The 16,970-nt window shown below is 32.6% G+C and overlaps 1 long non-coding RNA gene across 1 annotated transcript in view; it reads right to left on the bottom strand.

Annotated features, from left to right (window-relative positions):
* Positions 1 to 1,114: 1,114 nt before the first annotated feature.
* Positions 1,115 to 16,970, bottom strand: part of LOC125964219 (uncharacterized) — a 200,002-nt gene continuing 184,146 nt past the window's right edge. The window contains exon 3 of the long non-coding RNA XR_007476987.1: positions 1,115 to 1,482. This is a non-coding gene — a long non-coding RNA (uncharacterized LOC125964219). The remainder of the gene's footprint in view (positions 1,483 to 16,970) is intronic.

Here is a 16,970-nt window from a genome sequence, read left to right as displayed (position 1 = left end):
AAAGGGTTGGAGCTCCTCAAATTGTCATCCCCAGAGAATCATTGTCGGCTGGAGGTTCCCTGGAAGATTCTGCTTGCAAGGATATCTTTATTTGAACAGAGTTGAAGTTCATGCAATAAGAAAATGTTTTTCTCTGGAGCTGTGCATTGGAAATGATAACTTAGAGATCACGGTTTACCTTGCAAAGTTGTCTGAGACAGTGGACAATAGTCAGGGCCAAGAACGAGATGGTCAAAATGCTTAAAATGAAAAGCTAGGGAATAAGATGTCCATAGGATGTCCTGGTACTCTAGCAGGATATGTACCCTCAGAAATATTTTGAGAAAGTTATAATCTCTCAATTCTGGCTGACCTTGAAGCTCTGAGGAAGCATGAAGTGAAGGCTAAGCTGTCAACTGCCTGTTGAAGGCATGCCTCAACATACACAAAGAGTTTCATCAGCTAAGACTAGGAGAGTTATTAAGAAAATATATGTCCATTTGTTCAATACTTAGCAGACCTCTAAACTAACCAAAGACTTCATTAGCCACACAGAATAAAGCATAGAGACCTTAAAGAATTAGTTCAGAAATGCTAAGAAAAAAAAGAGCAAAAGCAACCACAAACAGCAATAACAACCACCCTGGAGAAGCAAGAGAAACTGATTTTCAGAGTTGTCACATTACATTATTTAAAATATCCAGTTTGCAACAAAAAATTGTGAAGTATGCAAAGAAGCAAGAAAGCATGAACCATACAGAATAAAAAAATGCTATCAATAGAAATTGGCACTGATGAAGCCCACATGTTTGATTTATTAGACAAAGACTTTAAATTAGCTTAAAGCTATGTTCTGAGAACTAAAGGAAACCATGTCCAAAGACATAAAGAAAAGTATAAGAATGCCATCTCACCAATAGAGAATGTCAATAATGGGATAGATATTATTAAAATATAAACTTTAATGTTGAAGATATAACTAAAATTAAAATTTTAATGCAGGAGGTCAACAATAGATTTGAGCAGACAGAAGAAAGAATCTGTAAATTTGAAGAAGTTCAACTGAGATTATTCAGTCTGAGTAACAGAGAGAAAAAAAGAGGAAAACAGTGAAAAGATTCTCAGAGATCTGAGCACATCATCAAATACACCAACATCTCATAATGTGAGTCTAGAAGGAGAGAAGAAAGAGAAAGTAGTGGAAAAACTATTCCAAAAATTAATACCCAGAAGCTTCCCAAATTTAATTTAAAAAATTAGTCAACACAACCAAGAAGCTCATCATACATCATGTAGGTTAAACACAAAGAGATTCACAGCTAAGTACTTTGTAATCAAAATGTTGAAAGCAAAGGTAGAGATAATCTTAAAAGAAGCAAAAAAAAAAAAAAAAAAAAAGAAGTGACTCATCACATATATGAGATCATCAATAAGATTACAACTAATTTCTCATCAGAAACCATGAATTCCAGGTGGCAGTCAGAAACCATATTTCTCCAGGTGCTGGAAGAAAAAATCATCAACTATAAGTCTATATTCAGTAAAACAATCCTTCAAAAATGAAGGAGAAATTAAGCATTCTAAGAGAAATAAACACAAAAGACTTAGTCACTAGTAAACTAGCCATAAAAAAATACTAAAGGGAGTCCTGCAGGCTCAAGAAAAGGATACTGATAGTGACTCAAAGTTTTGTGAGGAAAGAAAGAACTTCAGTAAAAATAACTACATAGGTATATATAAGAGACAGTGTAAAAACATATTTTTTTCTGTAACCCTTTTTTTTCTATCTGTTTTAAAAGACAATTGTATAATGCAATGTTTATAAAATGTGTTGATGACATAAAATATATAAAGATGTAATTTGTATGGAAATAACAGAACAAATGACAGGAAAAGAAATGGAGGTATACAGGAAAAAAGGGTTTTGTATATTCTTGAATTTAAATTGGTACTAATTTGAGCTATAACTTTATAAATTAATTTTTAAATGATAACCCATATTAACAAATAACTTTAAAAATATAGTAGAAGGGCTTCCCTGGTGGCGCAGTGGTTGAGAATCTGCCTGCTAATGCAGGGGACACGGGTTCGAGCCCTGGTCTGGGAGGATCCCACGTGCCACGGAGCAACTGGGCCCATATGCCACAACTACTGAGCCTGCGCATCTGGAGCCTGTGCTCCGCAACAAGAGAGGCCGCCATAGTGAGAGACCCACACACCACGATGAAGAGTGGCCCCCGCTTGCCACAACTAGAGAAAGCCCTCCCAGAGAAACGAAGACGCAACACAGCAAAAATAAATAAATTAATTAATAAACTCCTACCCACAACATCTTCTTAAAATATATATATATATATATATATATATATATATATATATAGTAAAGGAAGTGACAGGGAAATAAAATGTTATGCTAGAAAGCATCTATTTAACACAAAATCAGGAAGTGATGGAAGAATAGAGTGTTAAAAAAACATATAGTACACATACTCACACACACACACATATGACACAGCAAATGGCAGATATAAGTCTTACCTTACCAGCAATTATGTTAAATGTGGATGGATTTAAAAATCCCAATAAAAGGTAAATGTTGGCAGTACAGTTTAGGAAAAAAGACAACAAAACATGATCCAACTAAGTGCTGTCTATAAGAGATATATTTTAGATTCAAAGACACAAATAGATTAAAAGTAAATGAATGAAAAACGATATACCATGCAAAGAGTAACAACAAGAAAGCTGGAGTGGCTATAATATTATTAGGCAAACAGACTTTGAGAAAAAGTTATTACTGATAGAAAACAAAAAAAATTTCACAAAAAAAGTCAATCCAAAAGAATATATATCAATTGTAAACATATATTCATCAAACAAATAAGCTAAAAGCACATGAAATAAAAACTCAGAATTCAAGGGACAATTCAATAAAAATAGGTTTATACTTCAATTTTTAATAATAGAACAATTTGAAGATAAATAAGGAATGAAAAGATTTGGACAATACCATTAAACAATTAGACCTAACATATGTCTATAGAGCAAAATCAGCAGAATGCACATTCTTCTCAAGTGCACAGAGAACATTTTTCAGATCAGACAATATAACAAGTCTTGATAATTTAAAAAGAAATAAAATTATACAAAGTATTTTTTCAAAGCTCAGTGGAATGAAATTAGAAATCAATGAGGAGAGACACGTGGGAAATTCACAAATATGTAGAGATTAAACAACACTCTAAACAACCATTGGGTCAAAGAAGAAATCACAGAAAAATTAGAAAATATTTTTGATGTATGAAAATAAGGGTACAGTATTCCAAAATTTATGAGCTGCAGGAAAATTAGTTCTCAGTAGAAAATTTGTAACTGCAAATGCCTACATTTAAAAAAGAATTCTCAAATCAATTCCACCTTAAGAAACTAGAATCTGCAGATCAAACTAGACCTAAAGCAGATGAAGGACCTGATAAAAATTAGAGTGGAAATAAATTAAATAGAAAACCACTAGAGTAAAACCAACACAAATGAAGTTTGGTCTTGAAAAATATCAATAAAATTGACTAATATTTACCTATACTAATCATAAGAAAAGAGAGACCTGAAATTACTAAAATCAGAAATGAAAGAAGGAACATTACTACTGACATTACAGAAATAAATAGAAATATATGGGAAGACTATGAGTAAATTGGATAATCTTTAAAAAAATGGACAAATTCCTAGAAAACAGAAACTACTGTAACTAATTCTACAAGAAATGGATAAAACTGAAAAGTCCCATAACAAATAAAGAGATTGACTTAGTCAGAAAATTATCCACAAAGAAAAGTCCAGGATCACATGGATTCACTGTTAAATTCTACCAAAAATTTAAAGAGTTAATACCTATCTTCCACAAATTCCTCCAAAATATAGAAGATAAGGAAACACTTCCCTACTCATTCTATGAGGCCAGTTTTAACTTCACACAAAAAAACAGGTTTAAAAATTCACAAGAAGAGAAAACTATAGACCAATATCCCTTTGAATACAAATGCAAAAGTTCTCAATATTCTCTAAAAAATATTAGCAAAAAAAAATCCACTAATGTATAAAAAGGACTGCACACCATGACCAGGTAAGATTTGTGGCATTAATTCAATGCTGGTTGACCATTTGAAAACCAATTAATGTAATGTACTATAACAATACAATAAAGGATAAAATGCACTCAATCATGATAACACATGCATAAAAAGCATTTGACAACTTGTATCTTTTTTTTTTTGGCAGTACGCAGGCCTCTCACTGTTGTGGCCTCTCCCATTGCAGAGCACAGGCTCCAGATGTGCAGGCTTAGTGGCCATGGCTCACGGGCCCAGCCGCTCCGTGGCATTTGGGATCTTCCTGGACTGGGGCACAAAACCGTGTCCCCTGCATCGGCAGGCAGACTCTCATCCACTGCGCCACCAGGGAAGCCCCACAACTTGTACCTTTTAATGTTAAAAACACTTAACTCAGAAGAAATGAGAAATTCCTTAACCTGATAGAGTGCATCTGCAGGAAAAAGATCAGTATACAAAAAACAATTGCATTTTCACACTAGCAATAAACAATAAGAAAATTAAATTAAGAAAACTTCAAGTTACAAAATTGTCAAAAAGAATAAAATATTTAGGAATAAATTTAACAAAACTGCACTGAACACATGCACTGAAAACTACTAAATATCATTTAAGGATAATAAAGAAGATCTAAATAAATGGAAATATATCCCATTTTCTTGGATTGAAAGACTTAATACTGTTAAGTAAACAATACTTCCCTAATTCATCTACAGATTCAATTCCTACAAAAAAAATTCAGCTAACCTTTTTCAGAACTGAGAAGCTGATCCTAAGATTTATATGAAAATTGAAGAAACCTAAAATGGAGACAATCTTGAAAAAGAAGAATAAAGTTGGAGTACTTACACTGTCAAATCTCAAAAACTTACTACAAAGCTATAGTAATCAAGAAAGTATGGTACTGTCATAGGAGAAAAATATAAATCAATGGAATAGAATTGAAAGTCCGGCAATAATTCCATACATTAATAGGCAATTGATTTTGACAAGAGTGCCACGACTACTGAATGAGGAAAGAATAATCTCTTTAACAAATGGTGCTGGTACCATTTGCAAAAGATTTTCTTAACCAATACTGTTTTCCATGAACACAGAGCTCAGGTAAAACTCAACATTGTCAATCTACTATAGAATAGTATATAACTTATTGAAATACCAAAATAACAATTCTCCCCATGGAACTTTTAATGTTGTAAGTATATTTTGCACTCCCAAGACTTTGCTTTCCTTGGTGACAGAAGTTGTAATCATCTCCCAGTTATCAGTTTTAATGATTCTGGCCAAATTAATGTCTTGGACTGAACTTTCCCAGGTCCTGCCTTAGTCTTGCATGGCCTAAATGCATACATGACTTAGAGTGTTCTCTACCAGGAAGGTATCTTACCAAGGTCTTTTAAATTATATTTTTCCTTATTTGAACTTTCCTGTTCAATATCTGTAAATTTCTCTTACTTCAAAAGTAGAAGCCACTTTGTAAAAGCAATTGGAGTCATGTGGTTGACAATACAAGTCTCAAGGAAATAGTAAACAGGATACTATGTTTATGCACATTTGTTTAGTTTTTGTAGGAAAAGGCCCCAAACAGTTCAAGGATATTTGAAATATTTGGTGATCCTCAACACATGTCAACATTATGTCTCTGGCCTTCCACATTATGCCAATATGAGTATTTCAGCTTGTGGGATAATTATATTTTTATTAAAAATTAATCGATTAACATTTCAGTATTGTATGTCAGTCTAATAAACTTAATTAACATGAGCCTGTCCTTGAAAATGCAGCCATACTTTCAGTTTTTCTACAATAGCAAATAATAAGCTTGAAAGACTGTGTATGAAGACTTCTTTCTAAAGTCGCCAAATTAATAAATTGGCTTGGGACTAAATCTATTGGTATTAGTAGATACCCCTTAGCATTACCTTTGTTGTTATTTGTATTTTTATATTCTATGTCTTTAAAAAATATTTGTCTGGTAAGTTTACTGTGGTATCAACAATTTGCACAAGTAAGTGAATAGTTAAGGAAAAAGAGCTACGATTGCATATCTTAGACTATTAGAGATTATTAATTGCCAAGAACCTCGGCTTTGTGTTAGATGATTTTGCCCAATTGTAAGCTAATGTAAGAGTTCTGAGCATGTTTATGGTAAGCTAGGCTAAGTTATGATGTTTGGTAAGTTAGAGGTATTAAACGCATTTTCAACTTACAATGTTTTCAACTTAAGATGGGTTTATTGGGATATTACCCCATCATAGGTTGAGGAAGATTTGTATTTGCATTATAAATTAGTTAAGTGCACAAAATAAATCGGTACTACAACCTCAGAGGCTAAAAGTGGGATAAAGTATAATTCCAAAAAAAAAAAAAAAAGAATTAGCAACTAGGCTCTTTTTAAACTTAAATGTTAATGATGCACACAGGTAACCTAGCATGCAATGAATTAGGAAAGACCATATGTCAATGTCACTGCTTTTTTTTTTTTTTTTTTTATGGAGGTAAAGGAAAAATTTTAATTGTTCCCAGTCTGGTGGGAATTTTCATGTATATATATCAGGCATTGCTAAACCCTTGTTAAGCTGACAAAATCAGTGATACTCTGTGTAATCTTCAGTTTCCCTTAAAGGCCAGTGATACCAAATTCATTTACAACACAACTGAGTAATCTCATTGCTTTTTTGGGGAGAAGAGAAGGTTGCTATTAATAAAACTGCTGATCAAAATTGGAGTGTAAATATAAAAGGGGTCGGGGAAAAATCTAAACATGAAACAAGTTTAATGTAAAAAAGAAGTAAAATTGTCTCTATTCTTTAGAGAAAGAAATGTTCTTACAAAATACACAAAAATATATGAAACAGAATTAGGGAATTACTGGTTAATTTGATAACCTGACCTTTGAGCCTAAGGACAATTAAAAAGTGTTTTGTAGATTAAAATTAAAAAATACTGTTACAGACATGTAAAAAATACATGCTTTAGCTATATTTTATTCTTAAAATTGAATAAATGAGAAATTATTAACTTTGTATTCAGAAAAAATACATCTATTTTGATGAATAAATATACACTGTTAGACCTACACACTGATGCATAAAAAAATAATAAATTGAGGTTTCCGTACAAGATCCAAACTTCTATTTACATTGGCTAATTTGTGAGTAATTTTACTGAAATCTGATTTAAAGATTAATTGTCTGAGATTTACATTATTTATATGCATGCATTTATTTATTTAAATTTAGAGAGTAGTAGAATGAAATATTCTGTTTAAAATTTTTTGCTAGGTAAATAAAAGTCAAGTAATAGTGACCAAAAATATTTGTTCCTCAGATATCATCTGCAAATATTTAAAAGTGATTAGGTCATCATAGGATGAACATGAGATAAAATTCCGTAGGTAGTTGACACATAAACTGATTTAAAAGAGGTACTTATTTGGGCAATTTTGATTTTTTGATGGCTCAGCACATATAAAGTCAATTTTAATTAACACGGATAAATATAAAATTCATGCAAATAGCATGAGAATATGCATCTTTATGTTCTTCTCACAAAGCAGACTGAAATGACAAGGTCATCCCTAAAGGTTTTCCTTAAGGTTAATAAATCAAACTTAGGCTTTTTACAACCTTCATCCACCCCCTTTCCCATTTCTTGGAAAGCAGATTTCTGGGAAACCAAATCAGCCATTGATTTTAGTGGTTCTGGCTCTGGCTATGCCTTTCAAAAAGGATTTAAAAGTTTATAAAATATACATATGATATCCTATAAAGAAGTTCTATGCACTTAAATATATGTGTAAAATACCCTAAAATAACTAATATGAAACACATCAAACTTTATAGTAGAAAGTTGGAGGTGAGCTGGAATTATAAGGGAATGATCAAGAGGAATTACATTTATTTAATATTTTACTTTAAATAACAAATTACCCATAGAGTCTTTGTAGACATATTTTACAATATATGTTTAAATAAATCAATATATATGGATATATGTGTAGACAGACAGAGATTTTTGAATGAAATTATTCCAGAACATTAACAGAGTTTAAATCTGAGTGACAGGAGTAAGAATATTGTTATTGTCTGAATTGTATCCCCCAAAACTCATGTGTTGAAGTTCTAACCTCAGAACGTGACTGCTTTGGGAAACAGAGCCTTTAAAGAGGTAATTAAGATTAAAGGAAGTCATACAGGTGGACCCTAGTCCAAGAAGACTGGTGTTTTTATAAGGAAAGATTATTAGGATGTAGAAGAAATACCTGGGACATCCACACACAGAGAAAAGGTCATTTGAGGACACAGAAAGCAGGTAGCCATCTGCAAGCCCAGGATAGAAGCTTCAGGAAAAACCAAACTTGCCAATACCTTTATCTTGGATTTCTAACCTCCAGAACCATGAGAAAATAAACTTTTGTTGCTTAAGCAATCTAGTCTGAGGTATTTTGTTATGGCAGTCTAGCAGACTAATACAGATTTCTATTTCCACGTTTGAATGTTTCTGGAGAGGCCATAGAAAACCTTTCAGGAGTTCTGTGGGGGTCACAGTGATACTTAAATATTATTTGTTTTTTCCCCCTTCTATTGATCTTTGTCATAAAGGTAAAAAAGCGAGCATGGGTAAAATATCTGGTGTCCTAGCATCAATCAAGTTAGTGCTAGTAATCAATCAACTGTGCTAGTAACCATTCAGCTCCACACTTTCACAGGGGAAAGAAAAAAAAGAAAGAAAGAAAAAGAAAAGGAAAAAAAACATGATAAAGCAGTAACAACTAATATTTTTATTAAATCTTGATGCCTGAGTATGTATTTTTGTAATATCTGGTGTGACAAAGTAGAAAATATGCATAAAGCACTCTATTGTATACCAAAGTATGATTGTTCCCAGAAAAATCATGGCAATTGTTTGAATTAAAAGCTGAGTTAGTTGATTTTTTTTAAAATGAAATATCATTTGTACTTTAAAAAATGATTTATTGATAGATTATGTTTTTTAGAATTAGATATTTAACAAGCATTTTCTCAAAATTAAATGATGTGAGCCTGTTACATTATGGAAAATGAGTGACAGTGGTTTTTGCCAATATTAAAATTTGAATGTTCAGAGTGAAAATTAGAATTTTGAAAAACTTAAATACACCCCTATGAGTTTCACAGCTTCTCGATACTTAAGGACATTTCTAATGAGACTGGAGGTGATATTTATAAATGTGACTATTTGATATTATAAAATGAAATGTGTAAACATTTGTAGTATTTTAATAGTTCAGTGAACCAATGCCTTCCACATGACCAATGCATAACGTCATAAAATCATGCAAGGGTAAAATATATTTTCACAGTGTATGGTGGTTTCATGGGATTTTAATGTATCAGAGCATGAACAATTAATTAACTTAGTTTTAGGTTCTACTTTGCAACTGATTTTAAGGTAGCCGTTATTTCACAAATTTTGGTGTGGTATAAAAGAATATCAACAATTGTCTAAAAGGCAACTAAACACCCCTTTCTTTTTTAACTACATATTTGTATGAGCCTGAATTTTCTTCACAGACTTCAAGCAAAACAACATATTACAATGGATCAAATGCAGATGCAGATATGAAAATTCAACTGTTTTCTATTAAGCCAGATATGTAAGAGATTGGCAAAATTGTAAAATGATGTTATTCTTCTTGCTGATTTATTATTTATTTTTAAAAATTGGTTATTTTAATAAAAATATGCTATTTGTTTTATGTAAAAATTATTGTTATGTTAATAAAAATAAATACATATTAATTTTTTCAGTGGTAACTTCTAATACAGTAAATATTGATAGTTATAACCTACATAAACTAAAGTCTTTTGCATTTTCTAAGTAATTTCATGAGTGCAAAGGAATTTTGAGGCCAAAGTGTTTGATATCTACTGAAGGTAATATTTTTGTGGGGAGATAATTTAAAGAAACCCTGATAGCCTTTTATAGTTGAATATCTCAATACTTCTACTAGCTCTAAGTACATTCCCTTCAGAATTTATTCATATTACAGGAAGTTATATTCTCTAATTCATTTTTTCATTCAGTCAGCAAATACTGGCACTATTCCAAATGATGAAGCTATAGTAGAAATTATATCACACACCACCGAATTTTAAGCCACAAAGTATGTAAGTTCTTCTCATTAGTGGCATTTAATTCATAACTGCATGCAAGTGATTCTGGGAAATGTAGTTCTTGGGCTTCCACATTGTGGTGGAGGGCATAGAAGAATTTGGGAATGAGGCTGGTTATTGGAAAATAAAAATAACATCTACTGCAGCAAGATAGTAAATATGCCAAGATAAATGCTCCATAGTGAAAATCTGAAAATAGAAAAAAGAAAAAAATAGCTATTCCTTATGAGGCGTCTGGCAATCAAATAACTATTCACATTATAAAAATCTTTTTTGTGGTGATTTAATAAGTCAAAAGTCTTAGATAAAATATAAGATTTTAGTAAGGGGGAGAGAATATTACATCACAAAATGACAGCATCTGATGACAGCTTGAAATCATAATGGAGTAATCATAGTTCAAGCATACAAAATGGAGTTGGGTGGCTATTGAGGATCTGGTCTCAGACATGTCCCTGCACCACTGCAAGCTTGAACTTTCTGAGAACTGTACCAAACTCAAGGACACTATCAGCCATTAAAAAAAAAAAAATCTGCTAGCTGCAACCTTGGTGGTCTCAAGGTTGTTCCCCCTTGTAACTATGCAGCCAGTCCAGACCCCAACCAATTCTTGTCAGCTCTATTTATAATTCTTGATGAACAACTCACATAACTAACTGTGGCCTTGAGGATTTTGCCTTTATAAGCTGCCTCCATTTTGGAGGCATAAATAAATGCTTGTTTATTTCAATCAGGTCTCCATTTCTGAAATTTTGATTAACATAGCTGGTGTAGTTGGCAGGATCCAGATCAGCCCCCCTCAGCAGTCTGGAGCTCCTTTAGACTCAGTGTACAGTAACTACATGGACCCATTGCATGCAGATATCTCTTAGGTGGCTTGGAGGCTGTGAAGTGAGGACTCCTGGATCCAAACATCCCATTTGGTTGAGGTCCGAGTCTATTTGTGTGTTTCTCAGTGTCCACACTAGTCCACCTCTCTTTTGGGGAGTGGGGAGGAGTCTGTCTCGATATTTGGGTTTCAATTTTGTAAAAAAAATTAGGTGTGTACTCAAAATAATGGGAAGTTCTTATAATAAAAATTCAAAGAAACATGAACCCCTCCAAGAACCACTGCCAGATTTATGGGTAACACCTATGGACCCTTATCCTGTGACCACCTATCTACATGGGTCCATTTAACCCAGGATGATTTAGACTTGCACTGGCCAAAATGAGGAACTTTCCAAATCCCAAATTAGTCTTTCTTCATGCATGACTAAAAAATGGATCGAACCAGACAAAATAAGTAGGAAGCATACTTTAATTGGCATCTAGAGGCCTCCAAAGGTAACACTGAGAAAATTACCTCCCTCCAAACTATAAATGAAAAGTTGACTCAGACTGTCTCTAAACTTAAAAAATCAGCAGAAATTTCTTACCCTTCTCTTACACCCCCCCTCCCAAATTTGCACTTTCTCCTTCATCCCTTTACTTGCCTTTTTCTGAACTTCCCTTTTATCTGAGGAACTCACTTCCTCCACCTCCATCAATGGACACCCCTGAGCCCAGAGCACCTCTTGATACCTTGTCCTGGCAGCCCCTTTTAAAACTAACCCCACCAGATGAGGAGAAAAACTGACCCATCTCCTCAACAATTCTCCAGGCCTTCCTACAAATAATCAGAAAGTAAATCAGCTGGAAGCCAATATTCAGGGGCTAATAGAAACAACAGTCTTTATCTTGTAAAGTCCTACAAAATCAGAAGTACAACTCTAGAAACAAATCAAAGTCCACTTATATTTACCAGTCCCAAGGACTTGCCTATTCCTCTCAAGAGGATTATAGCTATTTTAAAAGATCAGGATATTAGAGCCAAACTGTCCTGTGCTTAAGAAAAATATTAATAATAATTACCCTAAGACTTATAAAAATAGATAAATATACTTCAAAACTCCTAGGAGTAAACTTACATGTTCTCTTTCTGTCCCTTAAAGTTGTAAATCTTATCATGTCCTTGAAATGTAAACACAGCCCACATCACCTGAGACTGAGCCCAGATTATTCAGTCAGTAGAGCCTGAAAGTAAATTGAAAAAAAAAAGAGAGGGAAAGAGGCCTTTTAAAGCACAAACTACTGTTAAAAGGACTCTCTTGTCCTAACAGCCTCCTTAAAATTGCTTGTCAAAGGCAAATGCAGATCTTAAAAATCTTCTCCACAAATAATAAAATACTTTTTAGCCACCTGAGTAAGTAATCTAATTTATTCAATTGTTATTTATAAACTAGTAAGCTTTGTATTATACCTGATTCATAACTAAAGTTTTAAAATGAAAACTATGAGATCTCTGGTTGTGTTTATATGTATATAAGTCTATGTTATAGATATGTTATTTTCCTACCTCCAACAATATTGCCCAAATTAATTTGTAAAAGATCTCTATTTAATTGGCTTAAACTAACAAGTACTTCTATAAGAATTCTCAAAAATATAATAAAAACTAATCCAAAAAAATAAAAAACTAATCTAAATTTGTTTTTCAAATTTATGTGATATAGGATAATTTTTAGTAAATAAAAACTAATTTTAAGCTTGTTGAGTTAATTAATACAGGTGTGTCTACAGAGTTTACATTAAATATAATGGAGATGAATAATTTCTGTTCTACCTGGGTTTACTAGTCAAATGGGCTAATGTCTCTGTTACAAAACTGTCAACAAAGGAAAAAATATGATAACTGCTTAAATATCTCATGATATTTTCATGAGTAATTAAAATATGATTGTTAAGAAAATTTGAATTAAATAAATGTAAATGAGATAAGAGTTTTTAGGTGAACATTTTAACAATAATTGTTTTATGATATGTCTACTTAAATCATTTCCTAAATCTCTTTGAGGATTTACACCCCAAGAGTTTTGCTAAGTCAAATTAAATGATGGAAATACATTGAATATCTAGATCATTTCCAAATAAGGTAAAATATTAAACATTAATTGCTAAACAAGTCCCAGTTTACCTATTTTTGACCTCTTATTACAGACAGACTAAGTATGTTTGGGTCTATTAATAAATATATTTTATGCTTTATTGAAATATCATACTATGAAGTAGGATATTTCTATAAATTATAAAATATATTTATAAGTTCACCAAGCCACAAAATATTAATACAGTTCACAATTGTTTGCTTCTGCATTTTCACTTAAAAATTAAGGTTTCAAAAGATTAACAATTCTAATTAATATATGTGGTTAAAGCTACCAGATATAATAATAGAAATACGATGTGTTCTGTGGTAAGAAAAAGTATAAGATGTGGAGATATTTTTGTTAAGAAAAAAGAAAGTGAGTTTGTTCTAAAGCTGGTTATTTCTAAATGAGAAAGAAAATGAAGGACAAATTAAAATGGATATATAGAGTTATAAAATGTTTGGAAAAGAGGAATCTTTAGAAAGGAATTTTATGTGTGGTCAGGACTGGATAATACTTGAATGAATTTAATTAAGTAAATGCATTTTAATATTAAAAATAAACTGGTGCAAAATTGAAATTTGGTTTTCTCTCTGTTAAAAGAACAAATTTTTCCTATTGTTCTGCTCTTGATAATAAGAGATTATGAAAGGTTTTTCATTACATTTATTCTACCTAAAAATAAAACATGTCAAAATAATCACTCATGTTCTATATTGTCTTTATCAGGTCTTTGATTACTTAAGTAAACCTAGTTTTCTTACTATTAAGAGCTAAATTTTTCTCAAAACTATATAAACTTCTATATTTGCCTATGATTTTTTAAATTATTTTGGTTAAATGGATAATGTGTCACAGTGACCTATTTGACTAAGTGTTTTAAAACCTTTCTGATATTTTTGACTAACTTTCTGAAAATCAAATTCTAAATGAAGTCTTTTTGTCTTAGAACTAACTTTGAGATATCCTCTCTCCTTATAAAAGGAGAAATATTAAACTAATTAGGCATATTTGACATGTAAAGTTACATAGGAAGCATTATTAAATAAGAAGAAACATTAAGCCTTCTTTATGTTGCATCTGTATAGGTATGAATTAAAAGTATTCTAGAAATTGTGTGAAACTCCTGGAATTCTTAAAAGTCCTGACATAAAATGTTATCTGTCATCGAAACTGAAGCTCACACTAAAAGGAATGAACCCGAGTATCGGGGAAATTCTCAAATGACATTCATGCAAAGGCAGAAACAACAGAAAAATGTATAAAGATTCTAACACATGTGGATGAAGTCCATTCTATTTCTGAAAAAAACAACAAACAAACCCCCCCCCCGAGCCCTCTTTGCCAGATTTTGTCATCCTGATGTTCTTGTAACATGTAACAATTTATTCCTAAATTATTGATACATAAATTAAGATGGGTCAACAATAGCTGTAAATTAAAAAAAATAGGGCTATGGGAAAACCAAGATGGCCACTTTGTTGTTCTCAGCTTCCTGACAAAACCCATTTTTTGCTTGAAGAGTTGAAGACTTCCTTTTCTGTGAGGCTGATGCAATTACAATGAGAAAGAAACGAAAATGTGTTTTCCACCTGGGGTATTCCCTTCCACAGTCTCCAGTGATGAAGGCACCCACTTCACTTGGCAAATGATACTAACCTTAACAAAACCTTGTAAATTTCCTGAAATTATCCCTGTCCCTATCACCCTCAATCATCAGGCAAGTCCAATAGAACAAACAGAAAAACTGGACTCAAGCAAAACAAGAATTAATTACCTGGGATTGAATTAACTGATGAATACAATTATAATTTATGACTCTACTGTTTAAAATATTACTGTATTTTTAATCTTTTGTTTCCCTAATACAAGGAAAATTTTTTTTAAGACTCAGAAAAATTAGGTAAATTATACCTTTGTAAGCAGAATTGAAACATTTATCTTTTCTCCCTAACTGATCCCTCAAGTATTCACTAACTCTCAAACTAAAACAGCCCTCTCCTTTTCTTTTTTTTTAAACATCTTTATTGGAGTATAATTGCTTTACAATGGTGTGTTAGTTTTTGATTTATAACAAAGTGAATCAGTTATACATATACATATGTCCCCATATCTCTTCCCTCTTGTGTCTCCCTCACTCCCACCCTCCCTATCCCAGCCCTCTAGGTGGTCACAAAGCACCGAGCTGATCTCCCTGTGCTATGTGGCTGCTTCCCACTAGCTATCTATTTTACTTTTGGTAGTGTATATATGTCCATGTCACTCTCTCACTTTGTCCCAGCTTACCCTTCCCCTTCCCTGTATCCTCAAGTCCATTCTTTAGTAAGTCTGTGTCTTTATTCCCGTCTTGCCCCTAGGTTCTTCATGACTTCTGTTTTTTTTTTTTTTAAGATTCCATATATATGTGTTAGCATGCGGTATTTGTTTTTCTCTTTCTGACTTATTTCACTCTGTATGACAGACTCTAGGTCCATCCACCTCACTAAAAATAATTCAATTTCATTTCTTTTTATGGCCGAGTAATATTCCATTGTATATATGTGCCACATCTTCTTTGTCCATTCATCTGTTGATGGACACTTAGGTTGCTTCCATATCCTGGCTATTGTAAATAGAGCTGCAATGAACAATGCGGTACATGACACTTTTTGAATTATGGTTTTCTCAGGGTATATGCCCAGGAGTGGGATTGCTGGGTCGTATGGTAGTTCTATTTTTAGTTTTTTTAAGGAACCTCCATACTGTTCTCCATAGGGGCTGAATCAATTTACATTCCCACCAACAGTGCAAGAGGGTTCCCTTTTCTCCACACCCTCTCCAGCATTTATTGTTTGTAGATTTTTTGATGATGGCCATTCTGGCTGGTGTGAGACAATATCTCATTGTAGTTTTGATTTGCATTTCTCTAATAACTAATGATGTTGAGCAATGTTTCATGTGTTTGCTGGCAATCTGTACTTCTTTGGAGAAATGTCTATTTAGGTCTTCTGTCCAATTTTGGATTGGGTTGTTTGTTTTTTTTGATATTGAGCTTCATGAGCTGTTTGTATATGTTGGAGATAAGTACTTTGTCAGTTGCTTCATTTGCAAATATTTTCTCCACTTCTGAGGGTTGCCTTTTGGTCTTGTTTATAGTTTCCTTTGCTGTGCAAAAGCTTTTAAGTATTATTAGGTCCCATTTGTTTATTTTTGTTTTTATTTCCATTTCTCTAGGAGGTGGGTCAAAAAGGATCTTGCTGTGATTTATGTCATAAAGTGTTCTGCCTATGTTTTCCTCTAAGAGTTTGATAATGTCTGGCCTTACATTTACATCTTTAATCCATTTAGAGTTTATTTTTGTGTATAGTTTTAGGGAGTGTTCTAATTTCATTCTTTTATTCATTAGATGTCCAGTTTTCCCAGCACCACTTATTGAAGAGGGTGTCTTTTCTCCATTGTATATTCTTGCCACCTTTATCAAAGATAAGATGACCATATGTGCATGTGTTTATCTCTGGGATTTCTATCCTGTTCCTTTTATCTATATTTCTGTTTTTGTGCCAGTACCATACTGTCTTGATGACTGTAGCTTTGTAGTATAGTCTGAAGTCAGGGAGTCTGATTCCTCCAGCTCCGTTTTTCTCTCTCAAGATCACCTTGGCTATTCGGGGGCTTTTGTGTTTCCATACAAATTCTGATTTTTTTGGTTCTAGTTCTGTAAGAAAGGCCAGTGGTAGTTTGATAGGAATTGCACTGAATCTGTAGATTGTTTTGGGTAGTAGAGTCATTTTCACAAT

The sequence above is a fragment of the Orcinus orca genome, chromosome 4 (genome assembly GCF_937001465.1).
Source record: "Orcinus orca chromosome 4, mOrcOrc1.1, whole genome shotgun sequence".
NCBI lineage: Eukaryota > Metazoa > Chordata > Mammalia > Artiodactyla > Delphinidae > Orcinus > Orcinus orca.
This window is presented reverse-complemented; position numbering and strand designations above follow the sequence as displayed.